Raw genomic sequence first — 24,189 nt, 5'->3', positions numbered from 1 at the left:
AATGTGCCTTCCTGTCTTATAATTATAAACTTTGCTTTGTTGTGATGAAGGCAATATGCTTTACAAAACATTTTGTTTAACATTCCATGATACATCCTTCAGGTAAATTATATGTTTATTTCGGATTTCATTGCACAGGTTTAACGTTTCCCATTATAATTTCTTTAAAAATATTCTACAGTATTTGGAAGTGTTTAAGAAATGCAATGATTATTTATGAATATATTTACTTTGATAGATTAAACCTTGAAGAAAATGCATTCCAGGTATTTTCAGCATTTACAACTTAGTTTTTTATTAGCTAATAAATACAATCCTGATTTAGATACAGTACATTCCAAACCTTCAAAGTTACATTTCAACAGATTAGATTAGAACAATGGATTCTTAGAACATTGAGAATGCCATGTTATTATTTGAATGAACCTATAAATAAAAATGACATTTCACAATGTACTGCTGTGCTTGACCTTAGTTTCTTAAAAGGAATGTTAAAATTAGTGTATGTAGTAGGAAATGAGATGGAGGCATTGAGATAATCCTTTAGTTCAACTTTGCAGGCTAACAAAGGAATGATTTAGATAATTTTTTTTTTCGCTTCTGAGTTTCAAAGATTTTACTACCTTGATCATTTTAAAGTGATCAGTGATTAAGTTTGTTACAACCGGTCCACCGGCGGGGTTCCCCCAATTTGTTATGATCCTGGATGAAGTACCCCAAATTGTTATACTCCCGGGTGAGGAAGGATGAACTGGCTCCCTTTGTTTATTCAACCTCCTCGGTTGGTCGCAACAATGTTTACCTTAAAAAGGATCCCTTCCCCTGTGGATACCTTTTCCCAGTCCAAATGTATTTATGTTTTAAAAGGAGACAATTTAACCAGGCTGTCATGAGTCAAAGAAAGAGTGAGTTTAGTAGTTACTAAATGCGAGGAAAAATAATAAAAAGCAACACACATACACACAGATGAGAAATAAGAAATTGAGTCTAAAAGTAAAATTTTAAAAAGATATACGAATCAGTCCTTTGGCTTGTCCGTGAGGAGTAGATGATGAAATGTTGTGGTCGTTAAGTTGGGGTGATTCCAATAGTGCTGACTTTGGCAGTTGAACAGTTGGGTTGGAGATTCTTGGGTTAGCTGAAATAAGTTGTCCTGTTTCCTTTTCGACTGTGGCTTTGCTGATTTGAGACTTGCTTTTAACAATCAAAGAGAGAGGTTTTTTTTTACCTGCAAACACAGGAATACCCAGTTGGTGTTCTTCAGCTGTGACCTTCACAGCACACACACACATCAGGACAGAACACCAGACTAGCCCAAAGATCTAGGGGTGTAGTTGGCTTTTTTAACCCCTTTCCTTGTGTATTCCTGGAAGGGAAAAAACAAACATGTCTTTCGCCCAGATCTGTTTTCTTTTCAACTCAGTTCATATTCATAGTCTGGGATATAACTCAACAGGAGGTGGTTTCAGCTGAGATGTTAATCATTTTCCCCACAATCACAAGAGATTACAGTTCAGTTCGCAATGTATCTGTTTCTTTGAAGTGCCTCTGTCTGAAGTTGGCTGTGTCACGCTTTTTAGGTGCGACCTTCCATTCTCTCAAGTTCAAGTAGTCCACATAGGAATTTTCTAGCAAGTGGTTACCTTACAGTCTCAGCCAGCTTTTGCATGTATGTCCTTTTTTTAAAAAAACACGTCATACTTAAAAGTTCAATATGTCCATAAGTAATTTGGGGATAGGATCTGTGGTCCTGACAAGGTCTAAGTGTGTTCTATATGTAAGTCAGCCAACATATTAAATGGATGAAATTATATAAAGAATCACAAATACATCATGAGAGACCTCCAATTACTCATTACTGATTTTTTTTTTCGAGTTATATGTGTGGTGAGGTGGAAGAAAGTTGGAGATGGAATTGGAAATGTGACTTTGTTATCAACAACATCAATCAAATGATTGATCTCAAAGGAACTGATCATTTAGACTGTAAGACTTCAACTTTATATAATCAATTGGTAAGGCCGCTTCTAAAGTATTTTCTATTACTTTGGTCAACCCACTTTCAAAAGCATATTGGTTTATTGGTGAGAGCTGAACAAAAAGAACAATTGCAGAACCTAAAGCTTTAACTGCAGAGCAGAGACTCTAAGAACTCAGTTTCTATTCTATTGGAAAAAAGAAGATTTGAAGCAGGTATTTATAATAGTCAAATGCATTATTGTAAGTAGTTTTGATAATGCCGTAATATGCCATTACTGGAAAATGCTAGCATAAAACTAAAAAACCTAAATCAGATTAGGAATTACAAGTTATTGTTCCCCAAAAGTGTTTCAGATATGTGGAATAAGCACCCATCAAATGCTGCTATTGCTGGGTTACAGATACATCATGATCTAACTGAATGGTGGAACAGGCTCAATGGGCTGAATGGCCTACCCTTGTTACTGTGTTCCCATTCCCATGTTCACTAACATCTTCAAAAATAAAAGTGAATAAATAGGTCAACAAAGTTGCAGTTTAGTTGCTATTTTCCTGTCAAAGTGCAGTGCTTTTCTGTATGTATTGATGCAGAAGTCTTCAGAAGGAGCTCACGAGAGAGTACATGTTGCTGTAAAAGTAAGTAGCAGGGTAGCTGGAAACAGTGAATGATTATGGTGCCCTGGATCATTTCTGGTTGCTTCACAAAGTTGGCGAAAATTTTTCGGAGCTTTTCTTAAATTGACCAGAGCTTTCTTTTCCCTTCGTTTTCACCTCCCTAGGGGAGTCCTGTGGCTGGGGGGTGGGGGAAGGCTCGGCATGTTCATAGCTGCACCACTTCCTTATCCTCCCTTTTTTTTTACATTTGTAAGTTCATATACTTCCTTTGAGGAAGTGTCCTAACTATGTCCTGACGTCAATCAGAATTTAATAGCTTTTTAATGGGGCAAGTTTCCAAATTGGCAGGTGCAGCTATGGGTCAGGAGTCTTTTTTTAAAATCTAGCTTTGACACTTGCAAGTATGCTGCCTGGAGTGCGGTCCTAAAACCATTAAAGAGGTTTGCTGATCACCCATGTCATAGCTCACAACGAGTTGGAGGATTCAGAATGACATGAACATTATATCATGTAACATATGATGCATTATAGCATTGATCACCTGTGGCAACGTATATCAGCAACAAAAGGGCTGATTTTCTTCTGCCGTGCATCTGGGAAATGTGAGGCCCGAGAACCATGGGGCTCTTGACGGAGAGGCCAGGGAGGGAGCACCCGCAGGGGCAGATCTTGTGGGGTGGCGGGGGCGGGAAGCGGGGGGGGTACCCGATGTGAAAAAGAGGCCCTAGAAGGAGGTGCCACCACCTTTCTGCGCTGGGCCCAAGCAGCCTTTTGCAATTCACCCCTGCCCCCGGAACTCCTCTTGCTAGCCTCAAAATTGAGACTGATTGGGAAGCGGCCCATAAAATAAAGGCCTCAACTGGGGAGGGGTGCAGGCCACCCTAAGCCTTGCCCACCCCAAGTAAAACTGCAGCTGGGGGTGTGGGCAGGGAGGCCGCCCAGGAAACTTCATGGTCCCCCCCACCCCCCTGCCTGCAAACCTGTTGGTGAGGTACCAGAAAGCTCTGTGTCAGGTTAATAATGGCAGCCAAATGATCCACCAGCATTCGCCTGCCCAGGTGCATGGAAGTGGGAAACTAAAGTCAGCCAATAACAATGGCTGTCAACTGTGGCAGGCTGCTGGTCAAGAGCAGACGTCAGAAAGTTATAGTCAGGGTGCAGAATGGAGTGACAAAAATAGAAATCTAACATATTGGATCTCATTGTCCTACAATTTCCTGGTAACCTTCCAAGGGATGGGAGTGAAGCTTAAGCAATATCATGACATGAAAATGTGGTAAGAGAGGGAGAGCAGGTCTTCATGCCACATTTTCCTGTTTGAATACCAGGTGGGCAAGCATTTAAGTATTTAAAATAATACCCAGAAAAGGTAGACCTTACACTTTGTGCACAGCCATATATTTTTAGAGTAAAACTACTCCAAAACTGGAGAACTCTGTCCTCCATTTTGTATTTTTTTTCACTAGCGCCAGTCTCTATCTTGTTCCCATGTTTTGCCTGACAGCATTGACCTTTATTCTGCTATTAACACCTACTCTGAACCAATGCTTTGTTCCTTTACTGCTACCATTCCCACTCTCCTTGCCTTTTGTACCATGGCATCTTTGTAACTTAATCTCCCTGCCCCCACAACCTATCCCTGACCTTCCCTTTTTGCTCTAACTAACCCAACCCCTTTCTCAACAGCATAAAACCCATCATATTTCTACCTCTCTTCAGTTCCAAAGAAGAATCCTATTGAACTTGGAATGTTAACTCTATTTCTTTTTCCAATGATGCTGCCAGACCTGCTGAGCTTTTCCAGCACTTTTTGTTTTTATTTCAGATCTCCAGATCCGCAATCTTTTGCTTTTACGTATTGTTGGGGGATCTGAGTGGAGCCTGGGTGCCAATCATTGCAGAATGCCAGTACACATTTTCACAAGGAAGAAAAGGATGGGGGCTGTGGCTTTCTGACTTCTGTTCTTGCCCAGCAGCCTGCCACAGCTGGCAGCCTTTATTATTGGCTGACTTTCATTTCCCATTTCCAGGCACTGAGCACCAACGCCTGGGGGTCATTTGGCTGACTTTAATAACCTGAGGCAGAACCGTATGGTTTCCCTGCCGGTGGGTTTGCAGGCGGGGTGGGGAGTGGGGCCCGTAAACCTCTCTGGGTGGCCTGCCCGTCCGACCCTTATCTGCAATTTTATGTGGAGTAGGTGAGGCTTAGGGCATCCTGCCCGCCCTCACTCCAAATAAGGCCCTTAAGTCAAGGGCCGCTTCCAGGCCGGCCTCAATTTTAAGGAGTTCAGGGAAGCCCAGGAGGTCATGTTGCTTGGGCCTCCGGTGGCAGCTCCCTCAAGATCTGCCCTGCAGGTGCTCCCTCCCTAGCCTCTCTATCAAGACCCCCATGCCTCATCTCCCCTCCCTGTTCCGGACTCCCTGCATTTACCTGGTCCTGGACTCAAGCTCGGAATCTGGGACTGCTTGTAGTCCCAGTCCTGGCCACTACTGCTGTTGACGCTGCTGGGATACAGAACTTCCTGCCAATCAGATTGACTGGCAGCTCTCAGACGCTGGATGGCACCGCCCCTCCGCCCCCCACCCCTCCACCCCCACCCCCCCCCCCCCCCCAACACGACTGAGAAGCGGAAATTCCATTCCCAGTCAACTAATGCTCTTCGGAGTGTTAAATGACTGTGGAGCTGTCTTGATTAGTGGGGATGCATTTCTCACTGAACCTTCGTGTGATGGAGCGGCAAACTCCACTATCTGAAAAACCCTGCCCCCTGAATCCCAAAGTAGAGATGGGCTCAGGTTATATAACAGGGGGAGGAGTGAGAGAGAAATATCAGTCCTAATATCTCTCTGCAGATATTGATCGAACCTAAACCTGAACCCTCACCCGAATTCAATGACTGCACTCTGCTTGTTTTCAAATCTCCAATCCTATTTGTGTCATGCTTTCTGTGTTAGCCAGCACTTTTTCCCTCCCTCTCTCTCTTTACTCCCCTTTCTCTCACAACAAAAACAAAAATAAAAATACCAAGATCATATCGTTGGAGGTTCTGCTTTCTAATTTAGCTCCTAACTGTTCAAATTCTTTCAGCAGAACCTCCTTTCTAGTCCTATCAATGTCGTTGGTACCAACATGGAAACTGACAACTGGATCCCTCCCCTCCCACTCCAAGGTTACAAGGAGATCAAAGCTGGGAACTAAATATTCAAGGGTATGTGACTTTTCAAAAGGACAGGCTGGAAGGAAAGGGTGGTGGGGTAGCTTTGTTAGTATGAGATGGAATAAGTACGATAGCAAGAAATTATCTTGGATCGGTAGATGTAGAATCCATATGGGTGGAGCTAAGAAATAACAAGGGAAGAAGACACTGGTGGTAGTAGTCTATAGGCCTCCTAACAGTAGCTATACTGTAGGATAGAGAATCAGGAGATAATGAGGGCCTGTAAAAAAGGCAGCACATTAATAATAGTTGACTTTAATCTTTATGTAGATTGGGAAAATTAAATTGGCAGAGGAAGCCGCGAACAAGAATTCATAGACTGTATTTGGGACAGTTTCCTAGAACAATATGACCCCTAGATCCAACCAGGGATCAGGCTATTTTAGATTTGAAAATGTGTAATGAGGCAGGTTTAATGAATAATTTCAGGATAAAAGATCTCCTAGGAAACAGTGACCATAACATGGTAGGATTTAGCATTCAGTTTGAGAATGAGAAACCTGGGTCGGAAACAACTGCACTAAACTTAAATAAGGGTAATTTCAAAAAAATGAGGGCAAAGTTGGCTGGAATGGACTGGGAAAGGAATTTAGCAGAAAAGACGGTTGATGAACAATGGCAGGCGTTTACGAAAATGGTTCACAACAAAAATATATCCCAGTGAGGAAGAAGGATTCTAGGAAGGGGATAAACCAAACATGGTTAACCAAGGGAGTTAAGGATAGTACCAAATAGAAAGAAAAAACAAACAACATGGTAAAGATTAGCGGTAAGCCAGAGGATTGGGAAAGTTTTAAAAACCAACAAAAGATGACCAAAAAATAATAAAGCGGGAGAAAATAAACTTTGGGTAGAATTTTCCCCCCATCGGGGGGCTTGTCTGGGGGCGGGCACGAACCTGATCAGCGCCCCCGATCGGGTCCGTGCTGCCATTTTACGTGGGCGGGCCAATTAAGGCCCGCCCAGCGTGACGCGCACCCGGAAGTGCTGTGCACTCCCTGTGCGGGCGGGGAAGGGGGGGGGGGGGGGGGGGTTCCGAGTCAGGAGCGCGCTCTTTCGCACATGCGCGCGAAGGAACGCAGAAATCTCCCTGAGGCACAGAGATTAGTTTTAATTTTTAACAGTTCAACAAAATGTTGAAAAAATTTTTATGACATGTTCCCTCATGTGAAACTGTCACATGAGCTAGGACATGTGTACTAATTTCAATAAGAATTTTTGAGAAAGTTTAAAATCATTCATGGAACCTCATCCTGCCCGTGGATGAGGTTCCATGAAAAATGTGAAGGCCGCCTGGGCTCTTCGCCTGCCTGCCTACTTTAAGGTTGGACGGGCAGCCCTGTTAATTATTTTAATTGTTAGTTAAATGGCCTTAATAGGCCTTTGACAGTTCGGCGGGCACGCAGCTGAGTTGGCTGCGTGCCCGCCGAACTGAAAACCTAAATGACACGCGGTGACGTCGGGATGCATGCCCAACATCACCCCACGTCATTTTACGCCTGGGCGAGCAGGCCCTGACACCGCTTGCCGAGCTGAAGATTCTACCCTTCGAGGGCAAACTAGCAAGTAATATAAAAACAGACAGTAAAAGCTTCTTTAAATATAAAAAAAGGAAGAGAGAGGCCAAAGTGAACATAGGCCCCTTAGAGAACGAAGCTGGGGAAATAATAATGGTGAACCAGGCAATGGCAGAGGAGTTGAATAAATACTTTGCGTCATTCTTCACAGTAGAAGACACTAATAGCATTCAAAAAATACTAAATAATCAAGGGGCAAAAGGTGGGGCGCGGGAGGAAATAAAAACAATAACTATCACCAGAGAAAAGGTACTAGGGAAGCTAATGGGGCTAAAGGCTGGTAAGTCCCCTGGAACTGATGGGTTGCATCCTAGGGTATTAAAGGAAGTAGCTACCGAGATAGTGAATGCACTGGTAATAATTTGCCAAGAATCCTTAGATTCTAGAAAAGTCCTAGAGGATTGGAAACCTGCCAATGTAACACCCTTATTCAAAAAGGAGGGAGACAAAAAAACAGGTAACTATACGCCAGTTAACTTAATATCCGTTATTGGGAAAACTATTAAAGAATGTAATAGCAGAACATTTAGAAATGAATAATATATCAAGCAGGGTCAGCATGGCTTCATAAAGAAGAAATCATGCCTGATAAATTTATTAGAATTCGTTGAAGAGGTAACAAGCAGGATAGATAAAGTAGAACCAATAGATGTAATATATTTGGATTTCCAAAAGGCGTTCGATAAGGTACTGCACATAAAGCTACTTAATAAGTTAAGTGCCCATGGTGTTGGGGATAGTATATTTGCATGGATAGAGGATTGGCTAACTAATAGAAGACAGAGGGCAGAATTTTGCCCTTGATGGGCAGACGGGCCTGACCGACTCGGCAGTGGACAGGCAGCTGATCGCCGCCGCCGAAACGGGCCCTGCTGCCATTTTACATGGGCGGGCCAATTAAGGCCCTCCCAACGGGCTGGGGGGGGGATTCCCCAACTGCGTGAGTGCACTCTTTCGCGCGCACATCTCCCGGAGGCAAAGTGCTGCCTCAGGGAGATCGCTGAAAGCCTGTGAGACGTTAAAAATAGAAAAATTAAAAAATCATAAACATGTCCCCCTCATGTGAAAATGTCACACGAGATGGGACATGTTAATAAAGTACACAAACACTTTAGTAAACTTTTTTAAAACCGAAATCAAACCTCGTCCCGCCACTGGATAAGGTTTGTGAAAAAAATCACTTACCCGCCTGCCCGTTGGGCCTGTGCGCCGACCCGAAGTTCGCACGGGCCCCTCAAAATATTGGTCAATTGGTCACTTAATGGCCTTAACGAGGCCTTTACTTAATGGTGGACACGCGTCGTGCTGCATTGCACGCCCGCCGACCGAAACATTGTGATGCCGCGCGCTGACGTCGACATCAGCGCACAACATTTTAAGCACCAACGTGCGGGCTCCACCACCCACGCATCAGCCAGAAGATTCAGCCCAGAGAGTTGGGATAAGGGGGACATTTTCAGGATGGCAACCTGTAACAACTAGTGGAGTGCCACAGGGATCAGTGCTGGGCCCACAATGATTTACAATATATATTAATGACTTGGATGAGGGAAGTGGATGTACTATCACCAAGTTTGCAGTTGACACAAAAATACGTGGGAAGGCAAGTGGTGAGGATGACACAAAAAGATTACAGGGGGATATAGACAGGTTAAGTGAGTGGGCAAAAACATGACAGATGGAATATAATGTGGGAAAATGTGAGGTTATGCACTTTGGCAAGAAGAGTAGAGGAGCTGAATATTATTTAAATGGAGGCGACTGCAGAAAGCTGCTGCACAGAGGGATTTGGGTGTCCTCGTGCATGAATCACAAAAAGCTAGCATACAAGTTCAGCAGGTAATAGGGAAGGCAAATGGAATGTTGGCCTTTATTTCAAAGGGAATGGAGCATAAAAATAGGGAAGTCTTGCTAAAACTATACAAGGCACTAGTTAGACCACGCTTAGAATACTGTGAACAATTTGCTCCCCTTATCTAAAGAAAGCTATGCTGGCATTGGAGGCAGTCCAGAGCAGGTTCACTAGGTTGATCCCGGGTATGGAGGGATTTTCTTATGAGGAGAGGTTGAGTAGATTGGTCCTCTACTCATTGGAGTTTAGAAGAATGAGAGACGACTTTACTGGAACATATAAGATTCTTAGGGGGCTTGACAGAGTAGATGCTGAGAGGTTGTTTCCCCTTGTGGGAGAGTCTAGGCCCAGAGGGCATAATCTCGGTGTAATGGCTCGCTTATTTAAGACAGAGATGAGGAGGAATTTCTTCTCTCAGAGGGTAGTGAATCTGTGGAATTCTTTACCACGGAGGGTTGTAGGGGCTGGGTCATTAAGTATACGCAAGGCTGAGATAGACAGATTTTTAATCAGTAACCCTTGATTGGGTTATGGGGAAAAGGCAGGAAAGTGGAGTTTAGGATTATCAGATCAACCATGATCTCACTGAACAGCAGAGCAGACTCGATGGGCCAAATGGCCTACATCTGCTCCTCCATCTTAAGGTCTTATGGTGTGGGAAGGTGAAGTTGAGATAGAAGATAAGCCATGATCTTACTGAATGACAGAGCAGGCTCAAAGGATTAAATAGCCTACTCCTATTCCTTTTGCTTATGGTCTTATATGAGAATTCCAAGCCCAAGCAATTGAAAGAGAAGATAAGGTTGCATGTCAGATTATGATGAAGCAGAGCCTACAACTGAGCTTGGGAAGGAACAAACTGAAGGGGCTATGGCCTGAACAGGATTGACTGATTTGCTGAAAATTGGAGCATGGGGCGGTGCTGAGGTTTGGCAACATTCATTGGAATTCACTCCGTGCCCTGGGAGGGCTTTGAGAGTGACCAGGTTCTGGTAATAGCCCTGGGCAGGGGGAGAGCTGGGGCATGGCAGTACTTGTAGAGGAGTTGGAGTACTGGGACAATGGGGTGTGTTGTTTGTCACACCCGAAAAAGGTAGGTGACAGGGATTTATGGGGACAGACAAGGGGGAAACTGGAGATCAGGAGTCGGTGTCAAATAAAACTAGGGAGGGGGAGTGGTTGCTAAGTCTGAGGACAGTCAAGTTAGGGAGAGACTTTAGTTCTTTGAAACGGTGAAGGCCTTAAGGTGAGGGCTGCGAGCACTGGGACTACTGGAGACTGAAAAAACATTGGTCTAGTATAATAAGGGAGGAGTGGAATGAATTTGAATATAGACATATTCAGATACTGTGCTGGAGGGTACTGGGTTGTGCAGTACTCAAAGAAAAATGGGGTCTGCAGATACTCAGGAAGTTCAGGAGCACAATGGGAAATCAAGATGTTTTGGCTTATAGGAGCACTGAAGGTAAGCTAAGTTAGAGCCACTGAGGAGGGTAATAGTATTAAAAGAACTGAGAGTATGTGACTGGAAGAAGTCATGGGCACATGATGTAAGTTTTGGTCTCGGGCCCAAGCATTAGCCGAGGTCCGGGAATGGTCAAACATGGGAATAGAAGCACTAGCTTAGAACAAAGCAAAGGCTCCATGAGAGCTATGGTCAAGAGATAAAGTAGCAATGGTGCAGCTGAAAAGACTGAGAAGATGCTTTTAGATGGTGAACCGGCCAGACATGCTAGAGGGGAGAGAATATGATAAAATTATGATCATAGCATCTCTTAGAAGAGGCTGTGGGTGGGTAGACCTATTTTAATTGTAGAAAATTGCTGAACAAAACATTTTATTGATATATATTTTATACACACTTTTCACATAGAAGCTTACAGCAGATAAGGAAGCCATTTGGCCCATCATGTCTGTGCTGGCTCTTTGAAAGAGATGCCCAATTTGTCACAAGCCCTTCCTTGTAGAACTGGAGGAGGTTATAACACTGGAAATGTTTCTTTTTCAAGTATATATCCAATTGCCTGCTGACAGATATTTCTGATTTGAGTCAGTCCCAGATCATAACAACTCACTGTGTAAAAAAAAAATCTCCTTGTATCCCCTGTGGAGCTATTTCGAACATCATGTCAAATCCCGACAATAAATATCATCGAAACTTATCTAATTACATAGTCCTCAATCTACTTTGGACTGAGCCTGACTAAAAAGTCACACAGTATTTTGCCTCTTTGTTGGGCAACAGTGGAACAACTGTTTGTCCCTCTTTCGCCTACTTTACTCTTCTTCCTGTTCCACTCTTCATCCATATCTTCCCACACTTGAATCATCTGTCCTCTGTTGCCTTTCTGCTCTTAGCCCTCTTTTTCTGTCTGTGCCATCGCTCTTCTTGCTACTTCTGACGTTTCCTCTCAGGCTATTTGCCTCTCTCTTCCTTCATGCTTGTTTGCTTTAGTTATTTTGCTTCACAAGCACAGCTAGAAATTATAGGAGAAGAGTCAAGCGTTGCAACCGTTGATGAGAAAACTGTTAAGTGAAAAGGACTTAGGCAGGAAATGACTCTGAAGGGATCAGGGTTTTCGAGCTGGGAATGATTCATGACAGGTTGAAACAGGATAGGAAACAACTCAGGGTGGATTCAGAACAACTCAGGGTGGATTGGAGTAGGCTGGAAATAGCTTTGGAAGTACAGTACAGTACAGGTGGGTCAGAGCTGGCCGGGAATAACTCCGGACGTATTGGAGCAGCCTGGAAACAGAGGAAAGTTTAGCCCTGGGTGGAGCCCAAGCTAAGAAAGGAAGGAGCTGTCATGATTTATATGGACTGCAGCCAGTTGGGAGGAACAAAAGCATTTGCAGAAAAATTAAAATGAACAAAAGCCCAGCTCAATAACTGAAGCCAACAAAGGAATCGGCCTCTCTGGAAAAATATTCACAGGCATTTACAACACTGTAAACATAACTCTGCTGTGTATAACTGGCCTATAAGCTACTTATAGTGTTTCATAGGCCAGAATTTTCGGGTAGGCCAGCAGGGGTGGGGCCTGCTCACTGACGCGTAAAATGACGCGCAGTGATGTCAGGTAGGCGTCCCAACGTCACCACACGTCATGTTGATTTTCAGTTCGGCGGGCATGCACCGGACTCAGCTGCGTGCCTGCCGAACTGTCAAAAGCCTATCAAGGCCATTTAAATATCAAATAAACTAATAAACTGAGCTGCCCGTCCAACTTTAAGGTTGACGGGAAGGCGAAGAGCCCAGGCGGCCTTTGCATTTTTCATGGAACCTCATCCACGGGTGGGATGAGGTTTCATGAAGGGTTTATAAATTAAATAAATTCTTCCATTAATGTTCATTGACATGTCCCAGCTCATGTGACACTCACATGAGGCGACATGTCTTAAAATTTTTTCTTTTCTTTATATAAATTTTTAAAACTTAAACTAATTTCCCCGAGGCACTTCTGTGCCTCAGGGAGATTTCTGCGCTCTTTTGCGCGCATGTGCAAAAGAACGCAGGCCCCGACTCAAGGAATTCCCCCCCTCTTCCCCTCCCCCACCCCACCCGCACAGGGAGCACTCAACACTCCTTAATTGGCCCGCCCACGTAAAATGGCGGTACGGACCCGCTCCCACACAACCCCCACTCCCAACGGGGGGAAAATTCTCCCCATAGAGTGTTTGCTCACTTACATCAATTTTTCGATGTAAAATCACAAAGTATTGAAACACAGCCAGCTAGACCAGAATTATATAAGTCTACACCATACATTCTGCCTGACTGGAGAGAAGTCTTTTAAAAAATATATTTGTTCATGGGACCTGGGTGTTGCTAGCTAGGGTAGCATTTATTGCTCATCCCTGATTGCCCTTGTTCAGGGTCAACCACATTGCTGTGGGTCTGGAGTCATATGCAGGCTGGACCAGGTAAGGTCTCAGGTCCTTCCCTAAAAGGCATTAGTGAACTAGATGGGTTTTTGCAGCAATGGTTTCATGGTCATCATCACACACACACATACCAATTTTTAAATATTGGTAGAGGGCATCGATTATTGATTTTTAAAATTGGTTTTTATGTTGTATATGTTATTTTGCTTTCTGCTTTTTTATTCAGGGAATTATTGAGGGTGAGAACAATGGAGCTGTCTAACAAGTGTTGATCTCATTACTAAATTTGTGGGGCCATTTTTAAAGTTGTCCCAGGTGAATATTTAAAGCTGGTATCAGGCCTGTATTAGTTAGGGGCCTAATACTTGTCATAAGACCCCATTGGGAAATTTGTCAGCAATGAGCAGACGATGGATCTGCCTCACTCAGGATTCTTCAGCAACCTCTGCACCTGCCAACTCCAATGAAACCCTTAAATCGTTCATTGTTTCATTTGTAAATCCAGGGGAAGCAGAGTGCTCTCCTGACTCCATAATGGTCGCAATCTCCCTCCCCGTAGCCCATATTCCTACCCTCCTTCACAGGACTTATTGATGGTAAGGCAAGTGGCCCGACATTGTCTTCGTCGGGCAAGTTGTCTGTGGGGGCTTGACCAGAGCTGACAATCCATGTTGATTATGTTGATGAGTCCTGAGGATTTGCTGCCATTGATCTTTGCGCCTCTTAGTTTGGGTGTGCCAATATTTTTGGAGTAATTTTAATGGTCATATATTGTTATTTTCCATTTCATAATCAGTAGTTTCTTTAAAAAAATTGATTGATTGGCTTTCTGTCGCCTGCTTGATCCTCATCGCTACTTGCCAAAGGCCAAATGGCCTTTGAGTTATTCATGTTTAGTCTGTGGTATATTTTATTGTTGATTTAACAGATGAGCTCTCATTTTAACAACTGATTAATTTTTGCCCCAAGGATGGGGGATGCCCTGCGGTTTGACTTTTTCTGCCATTGCGTCTTTGAAGGGCTTGATGCAAGGTTCATGTATTTAATGCAAAACTTTTAATCATACGTACAGATAAGTGAGACAGCTAATGCTGCCATGTACACTCTGCTAACATTAAAAGATAGCCACCACTGGAGGAGAGCTTTTCGTGCACATGAAGCAATTATGTTTGGAGATCTCTCCCTTGGCAGATACAGTGCTAGTTGCAGGTATAGTATAATTCCCAGCTTGCTGGATGTCTTTTCTACTCAAGGGTTATAAGTCTAAGAAAAGATGTAAAGAATCAGATACTCAATGGGACACTCAAAGTGTCTTACGCTTTGTATCAGTCTGAAGTGATTTTGGCTTCATGCCTATCCAGAATGTGAAGCTTAACTTGAACATGAAATTGCTTCATGCCTTTATGAACATGACATCGCCTTGAGACAGTTTCGTCTTCAATACAAATGCTGAATCTGGAACTAATCCATTGTAAATAAATTATCCATATCTATTAATATTAACCTTTATTGTTATATATTGCGTATTGACACATTGAATTGATTTGTGCCCTGTTCATGATTTTTTGATATTTGGATAACTAAAGACCAAATATCATTTGCTAAACAAATACAGGTATCGATCTGAGAGAATGCAGCTTGATTAACTGATTCCTATCCCAGATTAAGAAGGCAAGGTCCATACGGTCTCACACTTCCAGCAAAGAGCTGGTCTTAAGGGAAGCTCAGGTCAGAGATAGGATTACAACTCTCGTGCTGATTCTCCAACCTGCAGTCGCTTTGAGTGTGCTTGGTCAGTTTACCCTAAGCATTATATTGATGGTCTCATCACCCTCATGACTGTCCAACCACATTTAGCCTTATTTGGCAGAAATTAAATCGTGCCAATCCCTATTTTGTAAATTAGATTCTTTTCATCTGAAACCAAAGAAAAGGTAGCGAACAGGATACATTTATAATTAAAAGAAAAATTCCATTTGCTGTAATAAAAACCAAAAATGCCAGAAATGGTGAACTGGCCTGCCAAGATCTGAAAGCGGGAAGGACAGGCTGATACTTCAGATGGATATCGTTTAATTTTAACAAAGAACCCCCACCCAAAACATCAACCTGTCTTTTTTTGAAATGCTCACAGGTTGCTATTTTATTACGGGTATCCAGACAGTACTGTAGGCTATTGCTACAGGCTTTTATTTGCCATTTTAACAATACGTTAAGGGGCAGAAATTGGTCCTGTTGCACTCATTTTCCAGGCCACAAAAAAGGACAAATTTCAGATTGAACGCAATGTGCACTCTGTGCCTGTGTTTCCTGTGCCACCATTTTGATTACGTCGGCTTTGCAGGCATGCTGGTGGCCCCCCTGCACCTAAAACAAACATAAGGCCCTTCACATATACAAATGAGGGACTTAAAATCTGTTTTTGGTCCTCTTGCTGAAATCGGTTGGCAACCATTGCAGCAAGGGCCAGGTCTGCTCCGTTTTGGATTCATTAGTGGCCAACAAAGTGCAAGTAATGTTTTTTTCCCACAAGAAGTATCATTAATAATTGCTGTGAAGTAGGAGGGGTGCCCACTCTTCCTCAACATTCATGATCGGCCACCATATACTGTCACTCCACTACCCCTCCCAACCCAGTGCTTTACCTTCAGGCCATTGCTGGCATGGCAAACAGCCTGGTATTTATATCTTCAAATAGTGGAGCAGCCTCTAGAGATGTGACAAGCACTGTTGGTTTGTCTCAATTTCTGAAAGAAGGCCCAGGCCTAATTTTTGGATGACTTCGAACCTATTGGGTGGGGTGTGCATTGCCTGACCTGAATTGATCCTGGACACAGAAGCAGTGCCCATCTGAATTTCTCCTCTGAAATCTTGTAATTAATTCAAAGATAATGAGTTGCCAGCAGTGCAGATACTTAAAAGTTAGAAAATATAACAAAAGTTGCAAATGCGAAAAGAAGAAGAAGCAGTAGTGCTGAAAATCTGAAATAAAAACATTAAATTAAACTGCAAGCCAATGCACATCTATGCTTCCCTTGACATCAAGGAGTCCTAGCAAAACTGGAGTCAATGGGAATCAGGGGAAAAACTCTCCACTGGTTGGAGTCATACTCAGCACAAAGGAAGATGGTTGTGGTTATTGGAGGTCAGTCATCTCAGCTCCAGGACATCACTGCAGTAGTTCCTCAGGGTAGTATCCTCGGCCCAACCATCTTCAGCTGCTTCATCAATGACCTTCCTTCCATCATGTGGTCAGAAGTGATTGATGATTGCACAATGTTCAGCACAATTCACAACTCCTCAGATACTGAAGCAGTCCATGTCCAAATGCAGCAAGACCTGGACAATATCCAGGCTTGGGCTGACAAGTGGCAAGAAACATTCGTGCCACACAAGTGCCAGGCAATGATCATCTCCAACAAGAGAGAATCTAACTATCGCCCCTTGACGTTCATTGGCATTACCATCACTAAATACCCCGCTATCAACTTCCTGGGGGTCATCATTGAACTGGGCTAGCCATATAAATACTGTGGCTACAAGAGCAGGTCAAAGGCTAGGAATCCTGTGACGAGTAACACCTCCTGACTCCCCAAAGCCTGTCCACCATCTACAAGGCACAAGTCACTTGCCTGGATGAGTGCAGCTCCCACAACACTCAAGAAGCTTGACACTGTCCAGGACAAAGCAGCCCGTTTGATTGGCACCACATCCACAAACACTCACTCCCTCCACCACCAACGCACAGTAGCAGTAGTGTGTACCATTTACAATTGCAGTAATTCACCAAGGCTCCTTAGACAGCACCTTCCAAACCCACAACCACTACCATCTAGAAGGACAAGGGCACCAGATACATGGGAACACCACCACCTGGAGGTTCCCCTCCAAGTCACTCACCATCCTGACTTGGAAACATATCGCCGTTCCTTCACTGTCGCTCGGTCAAAATCCTGGAACTCCCCTCCTAACAGCACTATGGGTGTACCTACACCACATGGACTGCAGTGGTTCAAGAAGGCAGCTCACCACCACCTTCTCAAGGGCAATTAGGGATGGGCAATAAATGCTGGCCCAGCCAGCAAAGCCCACATCCCATGAATGAACATAAAAAAAAACAGAGAAGCTAGTTAACAGTTCAGAACCAGAAAAGGGAGGCAGTTGAGACTCTTTATAGGACTGACCAAAACAAAAAAACGGAGGACAGGAAAACAGGTGAAATTTGCGGGCCATCCCCACCCCCATCCGCGTCGCAGCAGGTTCCCCCGCGGTAGATGCAGCAAAACCATTCAAATGTCTGGTGACTTCAGTGGGACCAGGAGATCCTGCCAGTGGGAGGGGCCAGATAATTCTGGCCGAAATGCAGTGAGAAGTTACTCATTGGTTTAGCAGCAGGGAATGGATTTAAAAGAAAGAACGAAATAGTGTGCATTTATACAGCACTTTTCACAACCCCAGGATGCTTCAAACTGCTTTACAGGCAATTAAGTAGTTCTGAATTGGAGTCACTGTCGTAATGTAGTAAATATGGATGCTAATTGCATAGAGCAAGGTCTCGCAAGCAGTAATGACCAGATAATCTGTTTTAGTAATGTTGTTTGAGTGATAAATATTGGCCAGGAAGTGGGAAGAACTCTGCTGCTATCCTTCAAATTATGTCATGGTATCTATTATGTCCACCTTAAGAGTACAAATCGGGCCTTGGTTTAGAATCTCATTGGAAAGACAACACCTCTGGCAGTGCAGCATTTCTTCAGTACGGCACTGAAGCATCAGCATACATTCTCTGCTCCAATGAGTGGACTTAGAGCCTTCTAATACAGAAGCAAGCATGCTACCACTGTGAACCATGACTGACACCTCAAAAGATTGGAAAGAGCTGAAAATTATTCGGCACCGCAACAGCTTTTACCATTACCGGACATGGTTTAGGAAATATCTAAGAGCACGCTGTTGAATTTCTGATATTGGTCTCTCTCTGAATCAGCAGTAAAGGGGCATTATATGCACAGGGTGGCAGAAGCTGCACATGTACAGCATAATTATGCCACAATGTCATCCACTGGTGAGATCAGCATATGGGACCCGATTATATATTTTTTCATTCATTCACAGGGTGTGGGCATGGCTGGTTAGACCAGCATTTATTGCCTATCCCTAATTGCCCTTGAGAAGGTGGTGGTGAGCTGCCTTCATGAATTGCTGCAGTCCAGGTGGTGTAGGTGAATGTTGTGATGTCATGACACGGGGGTATGCCTATGTTATAGTACCGCATGTACCATGGTTTTATTAGGCAGAGTTAGTAGGCAGATGCTAGGATTCACGGAGGAATGGGTCACCTCTGATTAACCCCTGACTCCAAATATTATACTGACATTTTAGCGTCAACTCAACGTAGATATTGTTTTGCTTTATAAAAGCTGAAGCTGCAGGGCAAACATGCCATTAAGTGTTCAGATAGTTCTGAACATAGTTCGAATGTTCAAAAAAAAAGAAACACTCTGTCCTTAAAATGTGCAAATGTTCACAGATGGCAACAGGAATGGGAGCTGCGAGTTGTACTAAAAGCAAATAGTAACCTGGGCCCTAGATCAGCAAAGACGGGACATTATTTTATAACAGCAGTGTTAACAATGGTTGTCTTTTTTTTATAAGTCCGTACATAGATTTTTGTTTATTCCAGAACAAAGCATTCACTTTTTCCTGCATGCTGACAGGGACAATACACAGATGTTTTCCAGCCCTGGCTTATGTCCGTTTCTTAGCTGGTGTCTGGGTGTTACCAAATTTATTCTACATTCAGCAAAATGTTTGCACAAAATATTGCATAAAACCCTTTCAAAGACATATTTATACTTTCAGTAAGTTGAACACCTGTTGATGTGCCTGCCCCAGTGAGTTCCTTCACTTCTCTCACTTTGTAAGAATGCACACATTAATTTAACAAAAGCCCTGAAAATCATGGCCCAGAGATTGCTGGAATGAGGAATACCATGAATTGGATTTTTTTTTTAATCCTTACTAATTTGAACTGCAAATTACTGGAAATGTGAATTGAAATGCGATGCCAGTGGGGCATCTAGGGCCTCCTGAATGTCAGGTCCAGTGACCTTAATGAAATTTAAGGATAGGGAAAGAAATAGAGCAAACAGCAGAGAGGGAAATGGGGTGAATTGAAGTCAAATTTTAAATAGAAAGAGAAATGAAGCGAGGGAAAGAAAGAATACATTATGAACAAGAAAAAAGTCAGAAAGGAAAAGTAAGAAAAACAATAGTGTTTAAAATTTAAACTGTAAAACACCTCTAGGAACAAGTTACTAGCTGTGAGAGTGAGTCTTCGCAATTTCATTGCCAGGACCATAAATCATATCACCATCAACATTCTTGTGACATTAATTACCAACCCTAAATGACTGAGAATAATTTGTACACAGTGAGGCTCATGGCGAGATGGTCATTCATTCAGATTTGGGGAAACTAACAGCGAAGCAACTGTCCAGCAATTCGTGGTGAATCAAAAGTCATGGCATTTCTCTTCTTGGACACCAATTGTTTTTTTTCTTTCACACTAATTGTTGGCACCGTGAATTCACCAGTATTTTCCCAGCAATTTCTGAGCATGTAGCAATTTATCAAACCAACTTCACTTCATGGGATTTTGCAAATACAAACCCCACGGATTATACAGATTACCGTTTGTGTTAGATGCAGTTCAGAGAAGGTTTACCAGACTAATACCATGAATCGGTTGGTTTATGAGGAAAGGCTGTACAGGTTAGTCTTGTATCCACTGGAGTTTAGGAGAGTAAGAGGTGACTTGATTGAAACCTTTAAGATCCTGAGGGGTCTTGACAGGGTGGATGTGGAGAGGATGTTTCCTCTTGTGGGAGAACCTAGGTCACGGTTTAAAAATAAGGGGTCGTCCATTTAAGGCAGAGGTGAGGAGAACTTTTTTCTCTCAGAGGGTAGTGGACCTTTGGAACTCCCTTCCTCAAAAGGCAGTGGAAGCAGAGTCTTTGAATATCTTTAAGGCAGAGGTGGATAGATTATTGATAAACAAGGGGGGTGAAAGGTTATCGGGGTTAGGCGGGAGGTTACAATCTGATCAGTCATGGTCTTACTGAATGGTGGAGCAGGTTCGAGGGGCCGAATGGCCTTCTCCTGCTCCTAATTCGTATGTTCGCACGCATGTGACTTCAGCTGTAGCCTACATTGACCCTGTTGCACAGAACGTGTTTCTTGGACACTTTTCACCCTTCACTACAAACGTAACGGCAAGTGGGACTGAAATATTACTTTCCACGACACTTTAGAAAGTGTTCAGACATTAATGGTTGAAATTCCAACCAGGTTAAAAAGAACGCAAATAGGTGACCATAGTTACCCATCTCATGCAGTACAGGTAATATACCTTTCTCCTCTATCAGACTGGCAGGGCTATGTCTATTACACAGCCGTAATAGCTGGGGACACTTAATATCTCCTAACTCCCCACTCTCGCTGGCGCTGGAGATCCCGTTGAAATCTTATGTGTCAATAGCTTTACATTTACACGCAGAGTCCGACAGTCTACACGATAACCTTACCTTGCTAATTTCGGCTAATTTTAGTAATTCCTTCACGCGGGGAGCGTTCGACTTCTGCAACCAACATTCCCGGAAAGCCTCTTCCAAATAAAAAATTCCATTCCACTGATGGTTTACTCATTAATTGTGACCCTCGGAATGCCGGAGATGCCTGGTAAGTGGTTTGGCACAATCCCACGCCTAAAAACCTCCCATCTGTTTCAAAAACAACACAAACGTTTCGGCCAGAGAACCTCTCGAAGCACAACTCTTCAAAGTCACGTTATTAGTTCGGAAAGCAAGCGATGCGAATACAAATATTGCTCCCACCCCACTACCACCTCCCACCCAAAACAAAAATCCTCCTGAGACCGTCAGTTGAAGGGCTTAATGTTGAAAGACTCGCATTCCAACCTCACAACGAGAGCCAGTGTTTAGCAATGACACTGGAGGCTTTGAATAATACTTACGGCTTTAACCGCACGATATTACTGCACTCCACTGTAAATCCGACAATCCACAGTTTACTTTCAATATGGTAGATTCAGTTTCAGAAAGTGTTTCATTGTGTAATATATCACACCGGATTTGGTTTTCCTTACATCTGTTGGGAACTTCATTTTGTTTCACGTCTTAAGTTGTGGATGTCAATGAAAGTCAAATTGTGGGAAATGAATCCTTGTGTCTGTGTGTGTTGTTGGTTACCGATATTAAAGGCAAGTTCGTGGCGTAGAAAGCCTGTGCTGACGGTCGCTATCCAGTGACCCCTGCTGGAATGTGTCGGTGCCTGGCTTTGGGGTGAGAACAAGAGACAGCCTCAGTCCTGATGCCCTGCAGCACCGGTTGGCTGTGCTTCCAAGCTACACCCTACCTGACTGAGGCCAGGGCTCAGCTGGGATGGAGAATGCTTGGGGGCGGTGGGGCAGAAGTTCCCGATAGAGGAGGCAGGGATGAATGTTCCTCTTCGTCTTATCGGGGTACCAGCCCAGTTATTTCACAACCTGAACTAGCATCTCTTTGCATCTCCAAGTTCTGCTACAACAGCAGAATGCAGTAGAATAGGCCTCCAGCTCCCATAAATGCGAGGGGCACCTACTCAACACAAAGGACCCTGACCCTGCCTGCTCTCCAGAAGAGTAACCCATTCACTAACAATAAGGGAGAAATGACCCCAACTACAGTGATCAACACTTTGCAGTAAGTTGAACACAGTTACAGTCTCCCCCAGACTCAATGCCAAACAAACTGCATTGATCTTGCCCTTCACATACCTGGCAAAAAGCCCTAATGTGGCAATGCACTGTAAACATTGCACAGTTAGAATGCCCTGTGACTTCAGAAAGCATGCATGGGAATCTACACTCTTACAGTCAAGTGCAATAACTCAAAGCATGTATGTGAACGTTCGCATAATTGTATCGCAGCTTCACATTGTTCGTGCATTCCCGGGAAACACGCCATTTCGATGCCAGGCGAGCTCTCATTCACCTGCCCGCCATCACCTCGCCACTTCATAATGGCAGGCGCCATATTTAAAGTCCAGCCACGCGCATGCATCTCCGTGCTTCCAGACCACAAATGCTGCAGGGAAGGCAAGGCTCCAAAAGGCAAAAAGACTGCAGCCCCCAGGTTCAGTGACGCATCACTGGAATGCCTTTTTCATGCCATGGAGTCCTGCAAGGATGTCCTCTATCCCTGCTCTGGCCGCAGGATGGGCAGCAACAGCATTAGCCCGGCTTGGTGACAGTGGTGGTCAGCGCCAACGCCCTTCAAAAGAGGTTGGCCTCCCAGTGCTGCAAGAGGATGAGTGATCTCCTCCATTCCGCCAGCGTAAGTCACACATCTCATCACTCTCAACTCACACTCACAAACCTATCACACATTCAGAGGGCCTTCACTCTCTGCTGGTTAAAGGGCCATCACCGTTCACTCTCTCATATGTCATTGTCTTTATCCTGTCCATGAGACTACTCACCAGCCACACAGGCCAGGCATACTTATCATTTGGCCTGGCAGACACCATGCCTAGTCTTTCTCCATCTCTTTTCATGCAGGACAAGCTGGCATACAACAAGAGGGAGAGGTCGCAGACTGATGGAGGAAAGTCTGAAATCAAGGTCCTCATGGACTTTGAAAACAGAGCCATTCAGCTGGCCAGTGCTCGACCAAGCGAGGGTCCAGCAGTACAACATCCACCAGACAACCATACTGTGAGTGATGTGTCCTGTTTCACAGGCCATTGCCATGCACTAATTATCTCTGCTTGCTTCCGCAGGCACATCTGGGAAACAGCCAAGAGAGCCCATGACCCAAGACCTCCAATCAAGCCCTGAAGAAACCTTTGAAGAGGAATCTGAAGGCACTCCCCTTGAAGTCCCATCACAGCGCTCACCCACACCCTCCACCAGCGCAGAGACACACACCTCATTGGGACCTAGCTTTAGAGTAGCCTCAGGACCACAATCTGGTGAGCATATCGCACTGTCTGATCCACAGCAGGCGGCCGCAGGGTCCTCCGTTGTGTCCGACACTTGGAGCACTGCTGGAGGCCAGAAATCTGCAATGGCAAGTCAGATAACAAGCCTCTGGACTCGGTCATGTCTCAGTTGCTGGAGCTGCAAAGGCAAGCTCGGGAACATCAGGAAGGAATTTCCACTGCACTCCTCAGATTGCAAGGCATGATGGAGGAGTCTGTCCATCTTCAGGCTGAGGTGATAGCATCAGCATACTAACGCACCGAGGTCAACATTGGTAGGATGGCGGTCGCCATGGAGACCTTGGTCCAGAACGTCACTCCTGCACTTCTGTGCAGGCTCAACTCCATCGCTGATGCAACAGTTGGCCTCCAACAGTGTGTACGTGAGAAGGGTGCAGGGCAGCTCTATCTCCCTCCAGCTACCCCTGCTCCTCAAGAAATCAGCCAGGGGCCCTTGGGCAGGAAGGAGGATCAACAGGGGCACACTCCGGGGCCATCCACCAGGTGATTCCGAGAGTGTCCGGCCCATCCAAATCGCTCTTCCTGTGACCTCAACAGCTCCAGCTCCACAGGCCAAGGAGGCTGCCACTGCCACACAGCAGGATCCTGAAAGCAGGCCGGGGCCCTCCAAGTCTTGGCCCTTGATGCCCGCCAACGTCATCACAGACAGGTGTCCAGTCAGCAGGCTGCCTCCACCTCCGCTGTGGATGTCCAGGGAGCACCAAGATGTAATGGCAGGGTTAGGACAGTTAAGAAGATGTTGCACAGCCTGGGCGTGGGTGTTAATCACTTGTGCATAATGTTCACTATTGTCAATAAACTCCCAAGAATGTCTCCCTGCCTGTGGCTCCTTGTTCTGACAAGCAGTGTTCGTGTCACTCAGATGTGAAACTTTCCTGCGCAAGATAAAGGCAGGAGTCTTGGGCCCCTTCCCTGTGCTTTGTGCAGCTTTCAGACCAAAGTGATGGTCCGGCCTCACACTCCCTGGACACATTACTGATGCCTGCACCTCAACGGTA

General features: G+C 44.4%; 1 long non-coding RNA gene across 1 annotated transcript; it reads right to left on the bottom strand.

Moving 5' to 3' along the window:
- On the bottom strand, window positions 1–21,434 carry LOC144696531 (uncharacterized). Its single transcript, XR_013580189.1, has 3 exons — window positions 21,165–21,434; window positions 20,716–20,910; window positions 1–1,366 (listed from the first exon to the last, which is right to left on the bottom strand). It is a non-coding gene; the product is annotated as an uncharacterized LOC144696531 (long non-coding RNA).
- Between the last annotated feature and the right edge of the window lie 2,755 nt (window positions 21,435–24,189).

This window comes from Cetorhinus maximus, chromosome 22, assembly GCF_964194155.1.
Source record: "Cetorhinus maximus chromosome 22, sCetMax3.hap1.1, whole genome shotgun sequence".
Taxonomy (NCBI): domain Eukaryota; kingdom Metazoa; phylum Chordata; class Chondrichthyes; order Lamniformes; family Cetorhinidae; genus Cetorhinus; species Cetorhinus maximus.
Note: the sequence above shows the minus strand (reverse complement) of the source record. Positions and strands in the feature narration are given on the sequence as shown.